Source organism: Typopeltis vanoorti, chromosome 3, assembly GCF_054136105.1.
Source record: "Typopeltis vanoorti isolate ZY-2024b chromosome 3, IOZ_Tvanoo_1.0, whole genome shotgun sequence".
Taxonomy (NCBI): Eukaryota; Metazoa; Arthropoda; class Arachnida; order Uropygi; family Thelyphonidae; genus Typopeltis; species Typopeltis vanoorti.
Window position 1 is genome coordinate 15,509,298 of NC_143551.1, and position 25,115 is coordinate 15,534,412.

Consider the following 25,115-nt stretch of genomic DNA (forward strand, 5'->3'; position numbering starts at 1 on the left):
TTGAGAAGTGCTGGAGAGAGGGTCAGGGGATTGGTAGTCCTCTGATTCAACCTCTGTTATTTGGTTATTGCTACCTTTCCTGACCATTTTCTTTGCAACAGACCACCTACATGCTTGAAGACTGCCAATAGCTATTTGAAGTTTAGCTCATCATATAGAGTGTCAATGATTTGGCTTAATTTGTGATTAGAAGAGAGAGAACGGAGGTTGCTCAGGTGTTCCGAGCAACTTCCAAGTAATCCTGTGGACTTGCGGGTCTACTAGCAAATCCCGTGGACACACGGGATTTGCTAGTATACCCGCAAGTCATCAGGTCTACCAGCAATAAAATACAACTAGCTGTCCTACAGTAGGGAAAAGGAGTGTCACAAAATCACTTGTCCGCAGATTGAAATCCTACCTCCCTAAATAAAACCATAAATCCACCACGCGATCTCATTGCGGGTGGGGCCTGCCGGCCATTAGACCTCTTGCATGTTTCATGCAGATTGGGAGACAAACCGTGTCTGCACCAGTGCAATGCGCGTTTCGTGAAAAACCTTGTAAACAAACTAATCAGGCTCAGTCTAAAATAATACGTCCGTTCACATGAAAAGCCAGATGCACAATTTCTTATCAAAATTTATAAGTTTTTTCAGGCCTTCACAAAATATTTTATATCTCGCGCTCTTCTCTTGTATTGGGCCGTCCTTTCCTTGAATCAGCACTTGACATCTTGACAATAAGCGCCAGCTTGTACGATAGCGGTAGGATTGTGAATAACGCGCGGTAATTAGCGCCACAAGTTCGTCTGGTGGGACTCTTATTTACTAGGAGCATGACTTGCAATTTGAATGACTTTTAATGGGATTATATTGATCAAGTGCATATAATAAACAACTATGTTATACCAACTAGTTTCACCAACAAAGGCTGTTGGCATCTTCAGGGTACATAACTGATGTAAGGCACTAAAAAGTAAAAACTGTTACAAACTATAATCAACCGATTCCAATTATATTAAACAAAGAACAGAGCACGTAGAATACATGCAAAGAGCGTGCATGATATCACTTGTTATTTAGGAACGTTCTATAGTTGGCACTATAATTCAGTTCTGGCGAGTTGAGAGATCTAATAAGGGTCTTCCAGATCACGGGCAAGATTTATAAAGTGAGTATTTCATTTTGAATTTTATCTTCTAAATAAGAGGACATATTTTTAAATTCGGGATCATTAGCTACACGTTCGTGTGTTCCGATATACAAGGATCAAACTTTTCTAAGATCTCAATTCATTTTAAAAAATTGCCATTGTTGCGATCGTAAAGTCTATTACTTTTACCACGAAGAGCCAGATTTTGTTTACCTAAAATCTGTACTACAAAAATTATTCTTTTTATAACTTCATACCAACGTTTCCTTTCATTATCTAAAACTGTTTGTTGCAAATGATCAATGCAAGTTTTATTTCTTAAGGATGTAGTGAATTCTGTCCATTTTTTGTAATTGTTCAAATGATATAAATTTTTCTCATGACGATTCAGGTACATTGCAAGATGTTGCCAGTCATTAAATCCCAGAATAAATTTATTATGTTCGGAATTGTAAAGTTCGAAAAGTTTGCAGCAAAAGCAATAAACTGCGTTTTTTTGAAACTGAATAAATTAACCAATTTCTATTATATTCTTCGCCATTTTTAAATGCCTTTTATGATATGTATGTGAAAATTTCGTCCGTAAGAATCGCGTGGAAAATTAAAATCTTTAATTTGTTTAGGACCAGTTTCTAAAATGGCTTGCCTTGTTGTATGAGAAATTGTTTCCGGCCAAAGTCCGGGATCGTCAAAATTAAACACTTATTGTAGTAGATTCTTCACGTTCCAAATTAGTGAAAATGTCTTCAGTATCTTCACTTATTGTTTCTTCTGTATTGTCTTTGAGCGTCAGAGGAGCGACAGTTTCTTCAGCATGTTCACTATCTTCACTGGAATTCTTTTCCAACTGACTGAGTGTATCAAAAATATCCTTACTGCAACCAGCAACTGGGTCCGAGTCATTCATCATTACTTTTTTTAGTGAAGTACTGAGTAATTGTGGAAGCATTTCTCTCTCTCTTTATTCTTCTCGTTTTCTTTTATTTATTAAATTTTAATACCCGGAAAGTTTCTTTTCTTCTTGGGACATCTAATTAAAGAAAAAATACTCAACTCTAATACATTGCGTTATTAAAATTCGAAATTATGTATATATTTTTTATAATATTAATAAAAAAAAAACTTAGCACAAAACACAATTTTTACAGTGAGTATTCCATGTATAAATTTACTAAATAAAAATTAATATTAAAAGAAAATGTCGAATTATTAAAATATATATATTAATTTCTTTAGTGAAATATCTAAAAGCGTGAAAATTTAATTTTTTCATGACAGTTTAACAAAATTAAAACAATAACTAATATATATTACGTTAAATGTACGAGAAAAGAATGAATAACTTACCCTTTGCTGATTGTCGAGGGCTGGTAGTATCGAGTGGGTCTCTTGCAGGAATCTCTTCCTTGAGGATGGCGATGGGTTAGTTTGACTAAATTCTTGCAGTTATGTTGGGGCTTTTTTTTTTTTTTTGGTGGTATGTGCTGCATTCTTGAGGCGAGCTGCTTCTGCGTAGGTTTTTTTTTGGGGGGGGGGGTCTTTCCTGACTTGTTTGGTTTAAGTTGGCACATCTGGCTGGTGTGGTTCTTGGTTTGGTGTTTTTCACCACATTTAGGGCATCCGTACTCGGCTTTGCTCAGATTTTGGGCATGGCCAAACTTTTGGCAGCTGTGGCATTGCCCTACTGACGCTCTCTTTTTTAGTGGTTCTGGGGTAGTAGTAGTGCGGCCACTAGTGACCAAATGCTTCCGGTGGGCATGGCTTCCTGACGTCATGAGTTTGGAATGTGTTGGAATTTCCCTGTGGGCATATGTGTCAGTGGCTTCGGTTCTTCTGTTTTGGTTCGCCTATGGAATTATGGGTGATGATAGAGATAAGGATTCGTGTTGTGATTGGTGGGACACTTTAAACCAAACGCTTCCGGTGTGCGTGGCTTCATGGGTGTGGGATGTTTGGAATTTCCCTGTGGGCATATGTGTCACTGGCTTCAGCTCTTGTGTTTTGGTTCGCGTATGGGATTATGGGTGATGGTAGAGATAAGGAATCGTGTCGTGGGTGTGTTGTTTTCAGATGTAGATAAGTGACGTTGTTTTGAATGGAAAAGGGAGATATATTAGTGGATAAGGAATCATGTCGTGATTGGTGGGACACTTTAAACAAGATCAAGATCAAGGTAAGGAATCGTGATGTGGATGTTTGTTATGAGATGTAAATAAGTGACGTCATTTGTTAGTCGTAAATAAGTGACGTTATTGTTTTGAATGGAAAGGGAAATATATTAGTGTATAGGTAATCGTGTTGTCATTGGTGGACACTTCTGACAAGATCAAGATCAAGATAAGGAATCGTGATGTGAATATTTGTTGTTAGTTGTAAATAAGTGACATTATTGTTTTAAATGGGAAGGATGATTTTAGTGGTTAAGTAATCGTGTCGTGATTGGTGGGACACTTCTGACAAGATCAAGATAACATTAGGATTCGTGACGTGAATGTTTGTTGTTATTGAGTTTGGAATTTCGCTGGGGCCCTTGTCTGTCAGAAATATCACGTGATGTTTTTGGTTCGTTTATTGCCTTGTGGGTGATATTTAGAGATAAGAATCGTGACGTTATGTGTTTGGAAATTCACAGTTTCGAGGTTTTCTGAATAATTTAATTATATGCTATGTCACTCAAACATAGTTTTTTTTTTTTTCCATACCTCATCTGTATTTCCTTCTATATTCATATTCTAATCAAGTTCATATTTTATTCATAATTCATCCGGATATTTTGATTTGTCTAAAAGTAAGATCTTAAAGTTCAATAAATAAATAAGCAAATCGTGTGTGAATTCACGGTGATTTCAAAAGTGTTCTTACTTAAACATACATAACACATCAAAGACACTGTTTGATCTTTTAAGTTTACATATTTATTTCACAGATATTTACATTGCAATATGCAAAAAATAGGAATTGAATTTACATATATCACCAATGCAAATAGTGTTTTTCTTGGCGTAACATTTCTTTGATGAGGCAAGTTTGATTGCCTGATTTTGATACCACATCCCAAATGATTATGGAAATTTATCCGGTCACTAATATTAGCAGTACTGCTATAAAAGCAAGTAACTGCCACTTTTGCGATGTTTCTTGATTTTCACCTGCAAAGAAAAAAAAAATCATTGATAGTAATGGAAAAGTTAGCAGATTACTATAATCCTAATACAGTAGTTTTGGAAGTATCAAAGCTTTACAGAAACATACAAATTTGTCACATGAAACCGTGAAAAGTTGGTTAGCAACACAACCTACTTATGTGAGATATAAACCCATTAGAAGAAAGTTTAAACGCAATCAAATCAAAGCCCCGACACTTTTACATACTTTTCTGTTGCCGAGTACTGGTAGAAAGTTGCTTTATAGAAGGGCTATAGCGTGTACAAGATTCTCCAAGGCAGTTACAATTCACCCTCTGAAGTTCTTCAAGCAGTGTTTGATGTGAGTTCTGTGATTGCTGGAAAAAGAACCCAAACAACACCATTTCTCTGACAGTCCCAAAAGATTACAACCTGTTGTTTCCCAAGGAGGCCTCAGGTTTGGGGCTTCTACTGGGTTTTAATCAGATTGGTGTTAAACTGAAAGGTACAATCACAAGGAAATATCCAATTGATATAAAGAGGAGTGTAGCCGCATATTCTGTAAATTGTTTGATAAAACCGACATTACTGCCAACCATATTAGGTGCGCCATCAGTTGTAATCGAAAATATTTTCGATAAATCTATCTGTTTCTCATGGGACACTTTAACAACACAGTCGCATATGTCTTTACCTGTCGTGTTTTGAGGTAAATTTTTCTAACTGTCAATTCCTCGTGCATAGAATCACCGTAAACATACCTTGCAATAATAGCTAATCGAGCTGATGACGTAATATCTATAGTTTCTGTGTCAAAAAAAACCCATAGAAACTTGTTTATTTGAGACCTCTGATTTCTTCACAAAGCATTTCTGTTTTGGGTGAACTGATTTGCAGCGGGTGCAGAAATTTTCAGGTGGACAGACGTGGCTTTTATCTGTAGAGAAAGTAGCCAAACACTGTCCGCAACGATGGAGTTTTGAACAAATATTATTTTTATGTGCAAATTCAGACATTCGTTGCTGTAGAAAAATCTATTGCACGACTTGCACAAAAGGAGGTCCCGCACACTATGACTGGCGTTTGTGCGACAGCGGATGCATATGTTTTTACATCTATGCATTTTCAAATTGATTGGATTTTTGAATGATTTTATGCAACTGGGGCAATAATGGTTATTCCCAAACAGAGCTGGCACGCTACGCACTAAATCATAATGAGAGTTGCGGTATAAAAGACAGATCTGTTTACTTGCATTTGGGCCCCGAAATACCACAGAAAAATCAGCATCTGCTGAAAAAATTATGATTTGGTATTCCGGAGTCAAATGCTTTTGAAAGAGATCTGCTTATGGAATACCGCAAGAAATGAGCGGAACCCCTGCAATTTTGTGCAAAGTTAAAGCCCTCTTTGTAACTTTTTACGATCTAAACGCACTTGTCTGTATGTTTGGGCATCTTCAGTTTGTGCAGAAACACCCAGAACAAGTGCTCGAGGCATGCAAAGATTATCTTTGTTGCTAATTTCCACAACAGCTCTTGATTTTCATAAATTCATCCAGGCTAAGCAGCGTTCTTCTTTTAACATTGGTTCTGCCACCACCATTGTTACTGATATTGATAAGTACGACATCGATCACAAGATTATTTGCCAAAAGAAACTCACGTTTCGATTGGGTGACAGCATAAAAAGCATCAACTATCCTTTGGACAGTTAGTTCAGCAAGCTTTATGTTGCTTTCTAAACTGGATGCACTAACGCCTAACCGAACGTGAGAAAAAGTTCCAGAACCCGATAAACGCTGAATGATCTCATTAAGCATATCTCGAAATATATCAAAAAACACTGGTGAAAAGAGTTCCAGATCACGAAATCGAACTTGATACTCCAATTGTCGAGTTTGATACTTGATAGATTTACGTGATCGGGCCACCGAAACAGTATAAAAGTCCCTGTAGAGTGAGGGTTCAATAGTTGTAGAAGTAGAGAGTTTAGTTTCACATCCAGTAACTGAATGTGAATCATATAAATTTTGGGGAGGGTCGCGACTTCCTCCAGCCACACCAGCGATTGTTACATTAGTATTAGAACCACGTCCTGTGGTTTGTTCACTTTCGCAACCATTTTCTCTTGTCAAATCAACCTCTACAATGATGGGTTGATGATTGAATATATTCCCATTACCATCAACGAACCGAATAACAGATGATCGCTATTAAAAAAAAAAATAATAATTACTTTCTAGATTTCAGAAATATCGTTTAGAAATAAAAATTCAAGGTGATTTTAGCAATTTCAATACTACATGAGTTTCACTAACACACTTTTACTAAATATCACCCCTCAAAATTTTACCCAAAAAATCCTAATAACCAAAAAATAAAACTAAATGTTACTCATCGTAATGTTTTTAGCAATTTCAATACTACACGATGGTTTCACTAATACAATATTACTAAATAACCACACTCAATATCTTTTCCCAATCAAAAAAAAAAAAAAAAAATATATATATATATATATATGTATATGACTTATGGGATTTCACTTAACACAAAACAGATTGAATATCATGAACATGATTTTTATTTTCCATTGCAAAAACCACCTTATAACTTTATAGACAAAAATCGCTAATGTAGTCACTAAAATTCATATGACATTGCTATAAAATGACAAAATTAACTTACCTTTTCTCCAGGAAAACTCATTTTGAAACTATAATAATCTTCTGAATGCATACAACTGTTACAAATACTACTAGAAAGTTACTACTAGAAACTCAAATTGGAACTAATCACCATCACTACGTGGTTTCCCATGTTCAACAATAGTATGTGAAATACTGTAACTTGCGGCTACTAAATTTGAAGGTCCTGAAACAAATTCAGTTAAGCCCCTGATTGATTCTGCAGTTTTAGATGTTGCGATATGTATTCTTTGCGTTCTTCAAAAGTTTTTTCTAGGAGCCATTTGTGCTTAGTTTCAAAATTTCTTCATACATTCCAAGTTCTACTCACGGATAGCTCACCACACAACTTACAGAGAACTTTATCGCCTCTCTCAGTAACACCATATTGTTCAGTCCAGGCATCTTGGAAATTTCTTCCACTTCCTTTCTGTGATAATTTTAGTTTTTTATTAGTGCTAGCTGTCACTGTAAAAGGGTTCACAAATTAAAAAAGAGCACAATTATATACAGCGGTAATTAAGCAGTAATAATTAATAAGAAATAACAATTACTGGAAATGAATTATACACCAGCAACTCAAATTACTTAAGTAGCAGATCATGCAAGACTACCACTACTTCTTTCAGCAGGGTTGCCAGATTTAATACCAGTACGTTCGTAGCAACCTTGTTACGGTTTACTCTCCATCATGCTACTAAATAGCAGCTCTTTAGTAGGTTTTGTTGCGACGTCATCGTAAGTTGTTACTATTTGCATTATTTAACAAAATTTACTGAATTTATTGCAACTCTAAAAATGTTTTCATTATTTACTCAGATAAATTTAATATTGAAGGCTGCGAATTATATTTTCTTTTAAAGTGGTTTTAAATATGTTTAGAACTTGTATTACTCAGTCGGGAGACTTGGGATGCATGCATCAACGAATTTCACACAAAAGTCAAATTAAAACTTCAAGTTTATAATATATAACGTACGTATTTATAAGTTTGTATCGTATAATATTAATAATTTTTATAAATTTGTGTCATATACAGTAATTAATGCGGTTTTTTTTCGATTTCCAAATTCGATTAGTGCACCCATATACATCTTAAAAATAAATGTTACAGATTTTAAAAAATTTTCTATCTATACATTTTTATGGCTAACTATTTTAAAAAAATCACTCACCAGAATGAAATAATTTAGTTACCGATTTAAAACATTTTACGAAGTTATTTTTAATGGCATACTGCACTACTTCCATGTGCACTATGTTCCAAATTTTTACCGCCAAAATTTATGTCTTCTGCTATAGTACGCCCACAGATTCGAGACCCTTCAACACTTCTGCGCATGTCACAAAAAAGGAGAATCCATTCCGATAATAGGGTATTCAATCTGTCTTCTGGGATGAGTTGTTTATTATTACACGTCGGAAAATTAACTTCTCTTTTATGATCATTGTAGTTTTTAAAATGATAGCTATTTTGCTTGTAGAACAGTTGGGAAATTTTATCTATAAAGCACGTGATTTCGCGTTGGCGACCAATTCCTTCATTTCTTTCTCCATTTCAATGATAACGTCCAAGAGTTAATTAAATCTCATTCTGAAGAATCGAGTGATTCCGACCTGCTAAATTTAGATGCACAGCGGGAAGATCCCGAAGAATGTGAAGAAAATGTAACCACTGATAGTCAGACAAAAGAAATTTCACAGAAACAATTTGAAAATATTTTTCGTACAATCGAAGTTTTTAAGCAGCGATGCTTAGAGGTGAACAGAGAAGCAGTAAAATTTGCAAAAGAGTAGAAGAGGCAATAGGGCCATACCGTCGGTTGTATGAAAAAAAAAAAAAAAAAAAGAGAAATTGCCCGCCAAACTACGTTAGTTAATTTCTTTGTTAAGAAGTAGAATAATAAATTTATATTCTGAATATGTTTTATTGTCTTTCAGCTTCATGGTTTTCCTTTAAGTAGGCCCTGAGACATACTTTAATTCTTTTATAAAAAAATTAAGGTTCAAAAAAAAAAAAAAATTGAAGAACGAATTATACTTTTTCCCATAGATTATTATATTCGATTAGTGCGCCTGTTTTAAAAGAACGCCTTAGGCGCACTTATCGAGGGATTGCTGTAATATTGATAATAACTTTTATAAGTTTTTATAATATGATATGACTATGCAGAAAATATAATGATTAAGAAAGAAAACATAAACTTAAAACGCTCGTTGTTTATAGGCTAGTTACAAAATAAAATTCTTTCAATGAACCGAAACCTACCTTCGTCTTAATTGACAGCGATCATACACGATTTATCGCAGATTTTTCATCAGAATACCGATATCTTTCAACATCCAAGGTGTGTCAGTGCTGACACGCGTGTCATAGGTTCGCCATCACTGCACTAAACTAGTGGCATTGGTCGCTTGTCTGATCTGGTCATCCTGCTGACCTTGATTGGTGTTAGGCCCTGATGAGAGGTCTGCCGCGATCTCCTCTGAGGTGATGTCTCCAGTGACCCCTCCGAGTACGACCTTGAGATTTCTTTCCCCGCTTAGTGCAAAGGTGTGATATTGTAGTTTGTTGTTATCCATAATTCTCGTTATGTCTCTGTAGTCTGTGACTGTTGTTGGTTGGATTTTTATACCTTCGTCGGTGGTTCTGGCCCAGGAGTAATCTGTGTGTGTTCTCAAGTTTCGTGTGACTGTGGTCCATTTTTCTTTTTCGAGGAGGATTATCGGGGAGGAGGACCTTTTCCTGTTTATCCGGGACTGTTTGTGAAGGTGTGGCGTCTTCCATGTGGTCGTCCGCGGTTCTGCGTCTTTTGCTTGTGTGTTCTTCTGTAAGGTTTGCCTGTCTGGAGTTCTCGGGTGGGGAGAGGATCGTGTTGTTTCTTTCTGTGATCTCTTCGTCTTCGATGTTTTCTGTTTCATCTGTGTGTATGTACAGGTTTATGAAGCCTGGTCGTTCCGTGTCGAATTTTTTAAGTATTAATTTGAATAGTTCCAGTGCTTGATTTCTGTTTGTTGTTATCCATAATTCTCGTTATGTCTCTGTAGTCTGTGACTGTTGTTGGTTGGATTTTTATACCTTCGTCGGTGTTTCTGGCCCAGGAGTAAACAGATGCTGTAGTAGGTCTTTAATGCTATCCATTACTATCGCGTGTATGTTTTTTTCGCTGTGGTGTTGATGCAAACTTCTATAGCGGTTAAGCTAAAATGATTAAGCCTTACCTTGGTCGGCTCTTTCATTACACTTTAGTCCTTGATCAGGGAGGTCCGTTGTTGTTCCGATCAGGTTACCTGCGTGTTTCTTTGAGATCTCTGCGCTTTTAGAAATCCTTGATATCCTTCCTGAATAAAACACTGTCTGCACTTGTTCACTATCCTTAATCCCAGACAATATAGCAAGATCACTGATGGCTGCAATCGCTCGGCCGACTTCGGGTGGTCGCAAGTGATGAGCAGAAGACGCTCGCTTTCTTGCCGCCAACTCAACCTTTGACACTTGCCCCTACGGCCAATCCTTTTCACGTCCAACACTGCTCAGTGACGAGGCGTGCAATAGCGGGGGCGCCATAGCAGGGCTACTCGTTTGCTGCCTTTCTTCAAACAGGCTGGTAAAGTGAAATTAACGGAAAAGTTTTTCCAAAAACATTCGTCTCATGCATGCTGGTCGTCAAAGGAAAAGCAATGTAGCTGTATTATGGTTTTAATTATAGGTAAATGTTTTATTGCAAGGGATAAAGTATAAGTGCTTGTAAGTGCTGGTCTTCATTAGAGGGAAGTTGGATGGTTTGTTTGTTACATATACACTTCATATCCTTATAGGATCGATTTTGTAACTTGAACGAAATCGGTTAGGGTAAAATTAGTAAAGAGGTTATTTTTCTTCCATATCGAACTCCTTATTGTGTTGAACACATTGGTCGTGTGTTAAAGGGTGCATTATGCTCAGTTTCCCTTTACTAAATTGCGATGGGCTTTACTGAGTTCATGAAAACGTATTACAAAGTAGGTTCAATTGTTTTGAATTGATCACACGGTAGTGACAATGTTATCTGAATAAAAAAATCTTGAGAGAACCATTTTGATTTTTGTACCCTATATATATTATGATTTTACTTGAGTAGTTTTTCCAAAACATCAAAGAAAACTAACAGCGTCTTAAAATAAGAAATAAAATGTGTATATATATGTAAAAGATGCTTTCTCCACAGTACGAGAAAGCAATAATTCTGCAATCTATAATATCATTTGGTATTCAGTGTTATATAGGGAAATCATTCAGCTTAAGAAATCACTAAACACTCAGAACATAAAAGATATCCCCCCCCCCAAAAAAAAATAAAAGAAACTTTCACCTTTCCGCCCTCAATCCAGCCATAATATGAAGCAATACTAGAAAAATGGCAACCCTCTCATCTCAACACATACTGTTGCCATAATTGCACGAAACAGTGGGTACGTTTTATTTTAATAAAATAAAATTACTTTTAAATTTATATTAAAGAATGCTTCCTTGGTCGCTTAATTTTTTATTAAATGTTAACGAAAATTATCAAGAAAGAGACAATTTGTCTGATGGCTTGAGTCTTAACACCACAATTCCTATCGCAATGACTCTTTAGAGGTGTCACCCAGGGCCGGCTGGAGGTTTTGCGGAACCTCGGGGAAAAGTTCTTAGTGGGGTCCCAAAATATTTGCAAAAATTTTTTTTAATCGAAAAATCATAATTTTATTAAATATAATTTACAAATTATTTCCTTTTGCTTTTATCAAAAATAATTAATACTGTTAATCGTTAATTCTATTATAGAATAAAATTCTGTTATCAAATTTTCTTAGAAATTTGAAAGTGCGGGGCCTCGGTCTGAAGTCCGAAAAACCGACGTCTGAGCCGGCCCTGGGTATCACATTGTTATAGTAATGAACAAGACATTATAAAATGGCGTAAGTGTGATTTGGGAAATCATGCACTCAGTATGCAATATTTAGAAATAAAATTCTTACTCAAAATACTAGGAAAGTTCATATATAAGTGGGATAATAATAAAATAAATGTATACAAAAATTAAGAAAAAAAATTTATGTGAGGAAAGAAATTAGAAGGCTGAAATATTTGTGCTTAACAAATATTAAAGGATTTCAATAAATAAATAAATAAAAAAACTTGTATATTAATTGGATTAGTGTAACTTGAAAAAAATTGAACGAGTACAACTTATATTACTAAAATTGGCAATAGTGTTTATCATCCTATTAAAAATGGCTGCTTAAGAGCATGAATTATGAAACTCCAGCATTATCAAAAATATTACTTGCTCCGTGGTATCAATTGAACTCTTTCTATCAGAAGCGGCAAGAAGAAAAATCTTCATGAAGACAACTTGCCAACGATCGTTATTCTTTGATCTTTTTTGCAAATCTGGAAAAGATTGAAAAAAAGTGGAACAGATCCTCAAATGCATGTAATATAAAGGTCATGAAGCAATCTAAATGCAAAAGTTTATGACAGTATTCATCAAAAACACTGACTGCAATGAGACTTCTTAGAATACCACAGAAGGCTAAAAAACTGAATACTAGTACGTAATTGCCATACTCTGCAAAGTACAGTTTCAACAGGAATATTCATGTTTTGAAATGAAATCTGGACTTTGCCAAGATGCCACTACCGTTCGTGCTGAATTTCTAATCTTCCAAGGACGTCTAGAAAATTTGCATATGCTGATGAGTTATGGAGCACATACTAACTAGTGACCTACAGGAGCTAAACCACTTCTTTGAGAAGTGGTGTCTTATTCCAAGCACTACCAAGACTGAAATATGTTGTTTTCATTTGAACAATAGCATATCACGCGATATCTTAAGAGTGCCACTAAATAGAAAAGGGGAAAAAAAAAACAACTATTAGATTTAAATTGCAAAGAAAACATCTTGGCTTATGCTGATAATATCATTATCCTCGGAGATTCATGTAAGGTGTTAAACAAAGTGAATCTGATTTTAGTTAAGGCAAGTAATCCTATGGGTCTCGTCATAAACCTGGAAAAGATAATGTACATGCATTTCAAGGGACCATTCAGGTGTGATCCAACTTGGTTGATCTTTGAGGCAATCAAGGAGTCAACAGCTACGATGACATTCATCGAAAGATAGCAGGTCTTCAGTTCTCTTTTCTGTGGACATTTTGCAATTTCATAATTCCTGCAATGCAGAATATTATCGAGAGAATACGAAGTAAAGCCTTTTAAACGACCTATGATTGATTAACTTATAGTTGTGAAACATGGTCAACAACAAAGGAAGATGATAGAAAACTTATCACAGTTGGAAGAAAAGTACTGAGAAAAAATATTTGGACCATCTTATAATAAAATACCAGAATGGATGAACTAGTACATGGGCTATGAAACCTGTTTCAAAGACCCAGTATTTTATCACTTATAAGAAGAGAGAATTGAATGGCTTGGTCATGTTTGGGGAGCAGATGACCAGTTAAATAAAATTAAAATCGGCAAAAAAAAAAGCCTCCGAGTATGATGCATGGGTATGGAGATGAAAGACCTAAGCTGGATGAACTGCTTACACCAGATGCAGCCTGTGACTGATGGAGAAACAGTAGCAGCATTAGACTGAAATAAGCCATGCAGCTGCTGAGAAGGTTAACCTTTTAATCATTTATCAACCATTAAAAGTGTGCAGATCATTTCATATAGTTATTAATAACTTGATATTCATCACCATTATTCTTTAAGATAAAACTTCTGCGTCCAGAAAAATGTTACTGTTAGAAACTACACCAGATGTCATGATGTTTCTATCTTTCTTGTCTTTTGCGTGTCCAATAGGAAATGAGATATTTGTGATGTTATCAGCAGAGCGATGGCGTGATTTACCTCATCAAAGCAGCGGGGATTATGCAGTATTCTGGAACTAGAGATAATCTCTCGCAGTCTTTCTGCCATTTTGCATAACCTATGAAGTTTGTAAAGCTTTTTTCAAAGATACGCAACAGTAATCCTTAGATTGTGGGTCACTCCTCTTATTCATAAGTTGACTCTGAGGTGTCACATACTACGCTTACTGCGTTGCTTGATCGTTATGGACTCTTAACAAAATGCAGTAGTTCTTCACTAAAAATACCCAGATTTCAGCTGGCGAAATTCTTCTCTCATTGAACAATGTTCTCTAGGCTCCCATTTTGATTTACCGGGAATTGTCAATAATGTGCAGTCAATTCACTTGAACTTAATTTGATATTCTGTTATACCTGAGTTTCCTGTAAGAAATAACTTTATTCAATGGATATATTATATATGCTTAGTAATTAACAAGACAAATTATAACAGTATGATAACCATTGCTTGTCGCGAAGAATATTGGTTTTGAATATTTACTTTGACTTTACTACTAATATTATATGTCTGACTAATGAAGACGATGAATTAAGATAACAGAACAAAAAGCCATTCATATTGTTTAAATTGTAATGCAAATTAAACTGTTTAAATCTGCGTTCTTCAACCTTTTTACACCGGCTGACGGCTAAGACAGAAACGTAAACCATTGTAGATAGTATTTTATTTATTAAATCCAATGTTATAAAATTACAAATTTTAGCTAGTGCGACATCTGCTGCTGCTTAGAGGTTAGAAATTTTTGATATACGTGGTGGAGCGTTGTTTCTGAGAGACGAAGAAATTTTTGGCGGACCGACACCGGTCCGCTCAAAACTTCGCCTCCCACGTTCGCCGGTCCACGAACCATAGGTTGAAGAACAAGGGTTTAAATCGCATAATTTAAATTAATTTGTTTCACTTTTAGCCATTAAGTACCTAAAGGAAACCTCGTTTTCATTGCAAGCTTTAATCCAAAATAACTCTTTGAGGCATCTGACCATTGCTTATTATTTGCTTTTTAAAATTTAAAAAAAAAAGTTGTCAGTTTTTTTGTCATTGAATTTTCTTTGTTGCATGTTTTCCCCTTTCCCTGTAAATTTTGGGGGAAAAATGAGAGTGGCTGCTATCGATTGGGAGGATACAAGAAAAACGAATGAAAAATGTAAATTTTCTGTTATATAATAGTTTTTTTAGCATTTGTTTTTATAATATGTAAAAAAATAAAGTAAATTATATTATTAAAAAGAAAACTAGTCTGAATTCACTACTGAAATGCTTATTTGTACCATATCGGTAAATTCAAGATATATGCAACTTTCGTGCCCTTTGAGAAAGATGTCTGGTAAGAGAAAAATGAATCTACTGATGAAGTAAACGTTGAGAAAAGGCCTAGAAATCCCTTCTCTAGAAGTGAAGTAGAAGTTCTAAATCGTAGTTTCATAGAGGTGGACGTAGCATTGATATTTTAAAGGACCAGGGAGTGGGTGATGATTCTACAGTACAGACCATTCTTGATAATACTGATTCAATTCGCAAGAGCGCTGAATAGTTCACTGATCTCAAAGTAACGAAATGTCAATTGAGAAAATGGAAAGGATACTGGCTATATGGATCTCGCATTAGAACCAGAACATGCATTTTTCTGGGGCGGTCATAGAGAAGCAAAAAAATTGTATGGTCTTACGAAAGATGAAAAGTAACTGGAACCTTCTGCAAGTTGATGAGTTCGACCGTTATAAGAGTCGCTGTGTGTGTGTGTGTGTTCCACAATTTCAACCTGACTATCAATGCTTCAACTGCTGTTGCCGCTGAAGAATTTTCGTGATTTCTCCCAAAGATATCAGGACATTACGGCCGAGAAGTTACAATCATAGGTTAAACAGCAAGTTAGTTTTCCATTGAGAGATTCTAGAAAAAGCAGCTTTCAACTTCAGCATGTTATGTGGTTACAATGTATTAATCTTGAAAATAACGAACTACTTTTATATGTTCTGAATATATTATTGACTACTCTTATGCCTTAATATCTGACAAATTTTTAATTTTCATAAGCTGGAAACAAATATGTGTAGTGCTGAAACGGATGATTTATGACACAGCAAAGAATATACTTATATTTGCCGCATACCGTGCACATGATGGCCCAATTGATATATTTCTATCAGAGCTAAATGTCCTAAAGACTTTAAAACACGATAATGTCATACTAGTGGGGGTATAAACTTGAATTTCTATAAGAATAATGGCAAAATTGAAGCATATAAAAATATATCATCTACACATTGGGTTTCTTGCACACGCTGATGGCAATACGAGAGAAGCGAACAACTCAGTAAGTTGTATGGATCTTACGCCCTCTGTCTAAAAAGAAACCGAGCTTTTCGAAAAATAGAAGAAACTAGTGGCGCCACGTGTTGTATCTTTTTGTTGTCGAAAGCGGCAACCTTCATTAGTGTTGTGTCAACTGTTTATAACATTTGTTTCATTAGAAGCCGAGTTATAGTGCCAAGAGTGACGGTGTGTTTTGACGAACTGTCGGAAAATGAGTTTCAAAAAGAGAGCTGCGATTGACTTTTGTGTTAAACTTGGTAAAAGTTTTGCCAAAACGCATCAAATGCTTCAAAAAGCATACGCTGATGAATGCTGATTCCGGACTCAAGTTTACGAATGGTTTAAGCGATTTCAAAGTGGTCATCAGACGCTTGAGGACGACGAAAAGCCAGGCCGTCCGAAAACTGGACTGAGCGAAGTTAACATCCAAAAAAATGCGTGATTTCATCAAAGAAAACCCGAAATCGTCCATCAGAGTGATTGAAGATGAATTGGGGATTCTAAAATCAACTTTGCACAACATTTTGACCGAGAAACCAAAAAATGTATCGAATTGAACACTGCAAGGACCTCATTATAACCGCTCGTAAGGACTCAAACTTCCTTGAAACGATCGTTACTGTTGACGAAACGTGGTGTTTTGAGTATGAGCCCGAAATAGAGCTGAGTGGACCCCACCAGTAGAGGAGCATCCGAAAAAAAATCGCTTGGAGAAGTCAAAAGTAAAGACAATGCTGATTTTTTTTTCTACGATTCCAAGGGCAAGAATTCGCTCCGCCTGGCCAAACGGTCAATGGTGAGCTTTATCTCGACGTTTTCATACGATTGATAGCGAGAATGCGTCGCGTACGGCATGAATATGGTGACGACCGATCGTTCGTCAACACGCACTGCCACTCTTGACACTATTACTCGGCTTCTAATGAAACAAATGTCATAAACAGTTGACAAAAAAAGGATACAACAGGTGGCGCCACTAGTTTCTTCTATTTTTCGAAAAGTTCGGTTTCTTTTTTGGACAGAGGGTGCATATTCATAAGAAACAAATCCTCTGCCATCTGTTTAAACAAAAGAATACATCACTCTTCTGTTAAGTCTATCGTGACCTAATAGTGTTGATATGAGCTGTGCAGGTGGTCATGAAAAATTCGAAATTGGCACCAATTGTAATAAATTTAACAATTACATAAAAAAAAATATCATGATTAAATATGCAGACAGAAATCGTAATATCACAAAAGAGTTAGTGTGAAAAGATGTTCACACACGCTGGATAACAGATGAACTAAAAATAGAAGGATGAAAGAAAAAGCTCTGTTATGAGCACGGGAAGAATCCCTACAATCTAATGTTCGATCATGACTGTAAAAATTTCGCTAAACACTTAAAGAAAAAAATGAAGCAAGCAAAAGAACATTCTGTTTATGAATTTTTTTTTTTTTTTTTTTGTTATGTTATATATGATAAAAGTAAAGAATGGGGGGTTGGTTAACATAATTTGTAATAGAAAGCAGGAAATACGTGAATTCCCACAGGGCAATGACGTCACCTTTGTACTTAACGAAATGAAAAACTATTTTACAAACTATGGTAGTTGTGAATTTGAATCTACAGAGAGGATAAAGTAGGTGAGTCACCCTCCGTGGATTAAGATTAAATAAGTAAACGAAGATTAGGTAAAGAGTAATGACATTTTAAAAAGGGGAGGAGGAAATGGGGTGTGACCTTATAAATATCATTAAACGTAAGTTAAAGTTCTTTACACAGTAAGTCTTTTGAAGATGAGAAATTCATAGAACATTTAAAGATTACTTCAGCTATTTGAAGGAGATAACAGAAATTACAGAGCAATATCTACTGTCCAAAGGTTATTGAAATCCTAATTAAAAAGAAGGTTAAATAGCTCTAAATACCATATCCTTTTACGCATGTAATCAATTCGGATTTAGATCCGGATTCAATACCGAAGAAGTGCTATTGGAGTTCCATAAAACAGTTGTATTGGAATAAATGAAGGAATGTACACGGCAGCTGTTTTTCTAGATATATCTACGGCTTTCGACTGTTCATTATGACCTACTACTGCAAAAGTATGTACGGTATTCGACGTGTTACTAAAGACTGGGTCAAATCTTATCTGAGTAATAGAAAACAACATACCAGCTACGACACATTCAATAGTGTAACAGAAATCAAATACGGAGTCCCGCAAGGTTCAGTGCTAGGACCCATCCTATTTTCAATAAAGATTAATCATCTGTGTCGATATAAACTTTTTTGGCACAATGGTATCGTTCGCTGATGATACGGCATTAGTACACACCGAAACAACCTTTGAGGATATAGAAAATGCGATTAACGAGATGTTGAAACTAAATAAGTGGTTTAGCAATAACGTCTTAAAATTAATACCGATAAAACAAGATATCTGCACTTCACGTTGGCAGGTAAGCTAGATTCCAATCTAACCACAAACGAGATGTAGTCATATCCGAAATTGTAACTAGCTTAGTAAGTAAAAAACAAAAGTATATGGGCATCCATATCGATAGCAATCTGAAATTTTATTTATTTATTCATATGGAGTTTCCTCTCTTTTCTCCCCCGTCCCTATTGGGGCGAGTTGAGCACCTTCATGGGGTTAAGTATTTATGGCTGTAGATCCGTGTGTTCACGAGGCCGGTTTGCATGCTTGCGGGATGATAAACCCCACGATAAACTGGGGGGGGGGGGAACCCTGCTGTCCATGCCCAAGACCGGCTAACTTGGCTATGGCTGAGGAAGATCCTTAAGCTCCTCGCGTCGGCGACGGGAATCGAACCCAGGACACACCTTCCCCAGGCATATGGTTGCGAAGCGCACAGCTCACTAGGCTAACCGCGTGGACAATCTGAAATGGAACTCCCACATCACATTTTAACAAATGAGTTGAGATTCGTAATTAACAGAATCTATTATGTTAAAAAGAAATTTGTAAATGAACTATTCTTAAGATGCTTTTACTATTCTTGGGTAAATTCCTCACTGCAATATGGTATCACCTGTTGAGGTGGACATTAGTACAATAATCTGCTTCCTTTACGATAGAGCCACAACCACTACTGACTTCGCACATTCAACCAACGATCTGTTTGGCATTCATAATATTTTTTTATGTGAGTTTTTCGGTAAATAATGTAGACTATAGTTTATGCTGTGGCCGGAACTTGCTGATAATATCCAATCAGGGTGACCACTCAGCGAAAATATTTCGTACTAACTTATGCAGGAAAAAGATACTAGATCTCAAAAAAAAAGTACCAAATTTTTATTTGCTTTCGTTTCATTCACTCTATTTAGGACATTTTACGGTATTATTACCTTATTATCATAGATGAACTCAATGTAAAAACCGCCAAATTAACATATGTACTACAAATATGAAAAGAAAAAAAAGTCAAAACTCACCTCACTGTAGTCATCTATGAGTCCACGAGCTTCAGTTGTCAATCATCATAACAGAAGTCCCAGTTGTAACTCAATCACTTCACATGTGTATTAATTTACCATATAATTTTTTTTTCCTTTTAGTGTTTATAATAATGTAACGTTAAATTTTCAGTTTATTTAATATGCTATTTACATATATACAGGGATTCCCATCCACAAGAAAAACACTGGAAGTATTTATTCATTATTGTTACCAGATTTTGCTAAATTAATTAAATCTTCAGAAACAGTAAAATCTGTGGCTGATGACCGTTTTAATTTTTCTTTTGTCAAAAGGAATCCATTCGTCAAAGCAGGTTTTTTTTTTATTTTGAGATCTCATTCCGTGAATCTATAGCCAACGCATTTTTTTATAAGATAGTTACATTTAGTGCGTCTACACTGTATTTGCTTAGCAATTTCACTATTAGGAGCAATTGTTTTCAATACATTTGGAAGAGTATCCATAAGCCACAAAAGCAGATTGTGTTCAGCATCCAGGCACGTTCTGTTGGTTTGCGACTCCTGAGTGCAAAATTTTTGTGCCCCCATTCCATTAAAAATTAAAGGTTCCCGAAGTACAATAACACGTTACGAATCATTTTATTATACTGCACATTAAGAGGAATGTATATTAAAATAAAGAAAAAAAGCACAAATAGTAAGAAAAACTTATTTTTATATAATAAACAAACATACTCCTGTAATGTAACATGGAACACGACAAGAAAAGAAGAAGAGACTCTCAGAATAACTCAGCGTGCAATGGAACGTAGGATTTGTGACATCAGCAAAATGGAACATGTTAGAATCACGGAACTAAGAAAGAGATCAGGCATAAAAGATGTGGTAACTGCAGTATATGAAAGCAGAATGAGATAGGCAGGTCACATCGCCAGACTCAGGAATAACAGATGGATATATAGAATACTCAACTGGCAACAAGAATAAAGAGAAAACCAGGAAGACCACCTACAAGATGAGAAGATCCACTAGTGAAATCTATGGGGATAACATGGAAGAGAGAGAAGATCGAGATCGTTGGAGGCATCTTTGTGACCTGCACTCATGGAGAAATCCTGAGTGAAACACAGGTCCATCAAGAAGAAAACTCAAGAAATTCCTAGAATGTTTGTTCACTGTGCTGAGAGCACAGTGAACAAACTGTGTCACCTTCTAACACGTTAGAAGGTGACAAATATGCACAAACAGTTCAGTGTATTATTTATTCCCTATTTTTTTATGAACGTGTTCGATTATACCACCCCCTAAATTGTGTCGCCCGGGTTCGTTGCACCCCTGTACGGGACCTGTCTGCATCATATGCACATAATCTTAATTATGCCTCTTTAATTTATTTTTCCGACTGGTATTTGGAACTGGATTAAAATAACGACATTATACCTAGTGTGCTTCTTTTAGATTCTACATTCTACTAGTGTTTTGGAGTGTTTCCATAACGAATCAATAGACATTTGCTACCATTAATGCTCATATCGCAAAATTTACAATAAGCAGTGTGTCCTTTACTTGTACTTGAATAAATCCAGGATTTAATGCGATGGTATCCTCCAACCATTCTTCTTTGAATTTTTGCTTATATGATTTTTTTATCTTTTTAGATGAACCTTGTAAACCTGAATTTGAATCATAACTAGCATCACTTTCTCTTTTATCTGAATTACTTGTGTGAGAAGTGGTTTCTTGTGAGTAGGAATGGCTGGCATTGAGATCTTCACTTTCAATAGCTCGTTTATGTACTTTACTGACTCATGCATTACACGTTTTCCCCTGAGATTTAGAATCAAATTTAAATTTAGAAAGTTTTTCTTGTCACTTGTCCATGTTTTAAAGGATAATCTAAATATTTTCGATGAAGAATTAAACAAGTTTTTGTTAATAAAATTAATAAAAACACTGGACTTCTTATAACGCGCGAGAAGTGTTTGAACAACGAAGAATATATTTTCATTGACTCAGGCAATACGACTGGCATTAGCCAATGAAAATATATTCTTCGTTGTTCAAACACTTCTCACGCGTGGGGGAGGGGGAAGAGAGAAGACTACCAACAGTGAGGGGGATAGGGAAAAAAGAGAAATCATATTCTTTTGTCACTGACTGTGACATATGGGGAGGTGGGAGAAGAGGAAAATATTCAACTCATATGTCTAACTCTCATATTGTTATTATTATTCGGAAGGGAAAAAAGTACTAGATCTGGTACGAAAGTACTAGATGTGGTCACCCTGTACCCAATGCAAACAAAAAGATTTTCCTAAATCCTTTGAATACTTAGCAACAAACAGCTACAATAAACTCCCAAATGAAATCAAATAGATAACCTCAGAATATGCTTTAAAAAAAAAAAAGTACAAAGTACCTCATGGGACTAAATAATGTTGACCCTTATTTTAAACGTATATTACAAGAATCACTATACATCATGTCCAATCATGATTCTAATAATAATTATAACTAGGTATATATATATATATCATAAAAAAGTCATCCTTACCCCATATTATTTCTATTGATGAATCCATTTTGTTATCGGTGATGAGAGTGCCATGAAGATGTGAATGGTAGGCACAAGTAACCGAAAATTAAACAATAAATATAAGCGGTTTTTTTCCTCCCGGAAACTGGTTTTTCGTCCCATAAACTGAAGAAAATCAACCGTGGAACACACACACTATTTTCAGGCAGTCAACATAGTGTTACGATTAGGGACCATATACGAAAAATGTACGAGCAAATTACTTTTGGTCTGTTTGACTCAGTTTTCCGTAGTTTCATGGGATGAGTCAGAATCAGTTCCCTGCATGAAAGGGGGTTTGTTGCTTGGTGGTCGCAGTTTTATTTTTTTAAAGATGTCGTTTTTCTGTGTTTCTCACTCCCTGTGAACGATTTGAACTTGATTCTGTATTTCTCGCTGTCATTCATTGTTCAAGTCCACTAATCGATGCTACGACAGAAAAAAATAATAATAATAAATCTTCATGAAATCACCAGTGCATTTCAACCTCAATAAAATAAAACTTATCATTCAATTACAGCCTTACAGATATTCAATTCTACATATAAAAAAATTCTTTAAATCAAGAAATCAACAAGAATCTGGAATAAGTAACCCATCTTCTGGAGGACATGCAAAACCCAAGTGATATTTGTTTATCCAAAACATCAATTCAGTCTAATTAAGCATCAAAATAAGTTAACAAAAATCTACAAACAAAAACAACTAACCTTCCTCGCTCCATAAAACACAAGAACAACACACCCACTCAAAGCACAAAAAGAAACACTACTGCAACTGATAATCCAACTATTCTCCCCGCCATACAAACACTGTATGTATGGATAGATTAAAGATAGCAAGAAATTATATTCTTGGTGTAATCCATTATATCCAAGTGTAAGCAAACAAAGTTTGCACCTAAACTCTTTTCAGAACTCGAGCAGTTGGTATATAGAAGCTTATGACTTCACATCAGTGTATTCCAAATTCAAAGCACATCTCCTTGTGGACATGTATAATGCTATGCATTATGGGAAGGGTCACTACCCAGACCGGTTTCGACCTTCATTCAGGTCTCTTCAGTGGGAGCCAGACCCAGAGGTGATACCAAGGTTGAAGTAATGCAGAAGTCGTATTTCCATATATGAGTAGCCAAAAGGTGTCATTGATGAGATCTCAATAAAGATTGAAACCGGTCTGGGTAGTGATCCTTCCCATAATGCATAGCATTATACATGTCCGCAAGATGTGGTTTGCATTGTGGAATACTAAGGCAAGTGATGTGAAGTAAGCTTTTTTTTACGCGAGTTGCTCCAGTACTGAAGATACTTCAGGTGCAAACTTTGTTTGCTTACACTTGGATAAAAGATTATACCAAGAAATTATATACTTGGTTTCTTTAATTTATATATGGAAAAACTTTAATTAATCAAGTGGAAAAACTTTAATTAATCAAGTGGAAAAACTTCCAACAACTTTACGTATAAAATTTTACACCACCATCCCACAAAAATAGATGCACCTGCCAGGGAATCCCCCACACACTACCGGCTAACACCCTGGGCAACGAACACGCACTCGCACCAAAAACTTTGGCCCTCTCATATCCTATGGGGGGGGGGGATAAAATCGTTTAAAGTAACGCCATATCTTCTAATACAAACTGGAAAGGACTAAATGAAAGTGTATAAACCTAACGAACATTAGATTGGATATATAAATGAAGTTAATGATATACATGAAAAGGACAGAGTAACTTGAAATAATAATAAAAAATATATATATATATTGAACAAACCTGTAACGAACCAAAAAATAGGCAAAAAACATATGGAATGGATGAGATTAAGAATTAACTTAAATATGGAGAGAAGTATGGTGTTCTATATGTAAAGAAAGAAAAATGGCAAAAGGGCCTAACAATACCACATTTTCAAAAAATGGAATGGGGACAAAACCATAGGAGTAAATTTGCTTTGCACAGAAGATTTGGAAATATACTGAATGATGAGCGACAACGATTTAGAAACGTAATCACTAGCAGATGGAATATTTGTATTAAAAAGAAGAGAAATAATTGGGTACAATGGAATAAAACTTTGTTCTATTCACTTGAAGCATTTGATACAATACAGTTAAGTTAACCACATTTAAAAATAGCAAAACAAATTTCAGAAGTAGTGAATCTGTACGGATAAGTTTTGTAATAAATACAAAACAACTGGAGGATTTCAATGCGGTGACTTGTTACGTCCCATCTTATTTAATTTAGTGACACATAAAAGAAGTGAACAAAATGGAAGTTTGGGGAACAAGTTAAAAAGAAAATATTTGGATATGCTGATGGTATAATCTTTTTAAATATTGAATAATATAACAGAAAAAAGACAGTTGAGGGAGGATTTAAATTAGAAATGAAAACAAAATAATTGCAGAAGTTGGTAACATAAGCTTAGAACGCAATGCCTGTCATCACACGAAAGTACGAAAACAGGCAAAAGCTGATGAGATACGTGATGTCTAGACAACCCCATCAGGGAGAACAAGAGGACAAACGTGGTCTTATTTTCTAAACACGCGCAATAACTACAAAAAAAAAGTTATATAATTCAACAAAATCGGAAACTCGCAAATCAGAGAAAATTATGAATAATTAGATCGAGAAAAAAAAATAGCCGAATAAAAGATTGCAGACAACGAGAAAAATAATTAGCGGGATGATAAAGAGAAACAAAACTGAAAGAAAGAAGAGAATGAGATGGTCTTGAAGACAGCAGTGCTACAAGACTATCCTGTCATCTTTTTGGTGTTCCTCCACTTTTCTTTCCCATTTACCGAGTTTAATGACAAGAAGAGGAAGCAAAAAAGAAAATATTTTACAAATTAAGATTTATGGATCTATCAACAAAGCCATACTTCCAAGGATTATCACGGGAAGGAAGAAAACCTCTTGC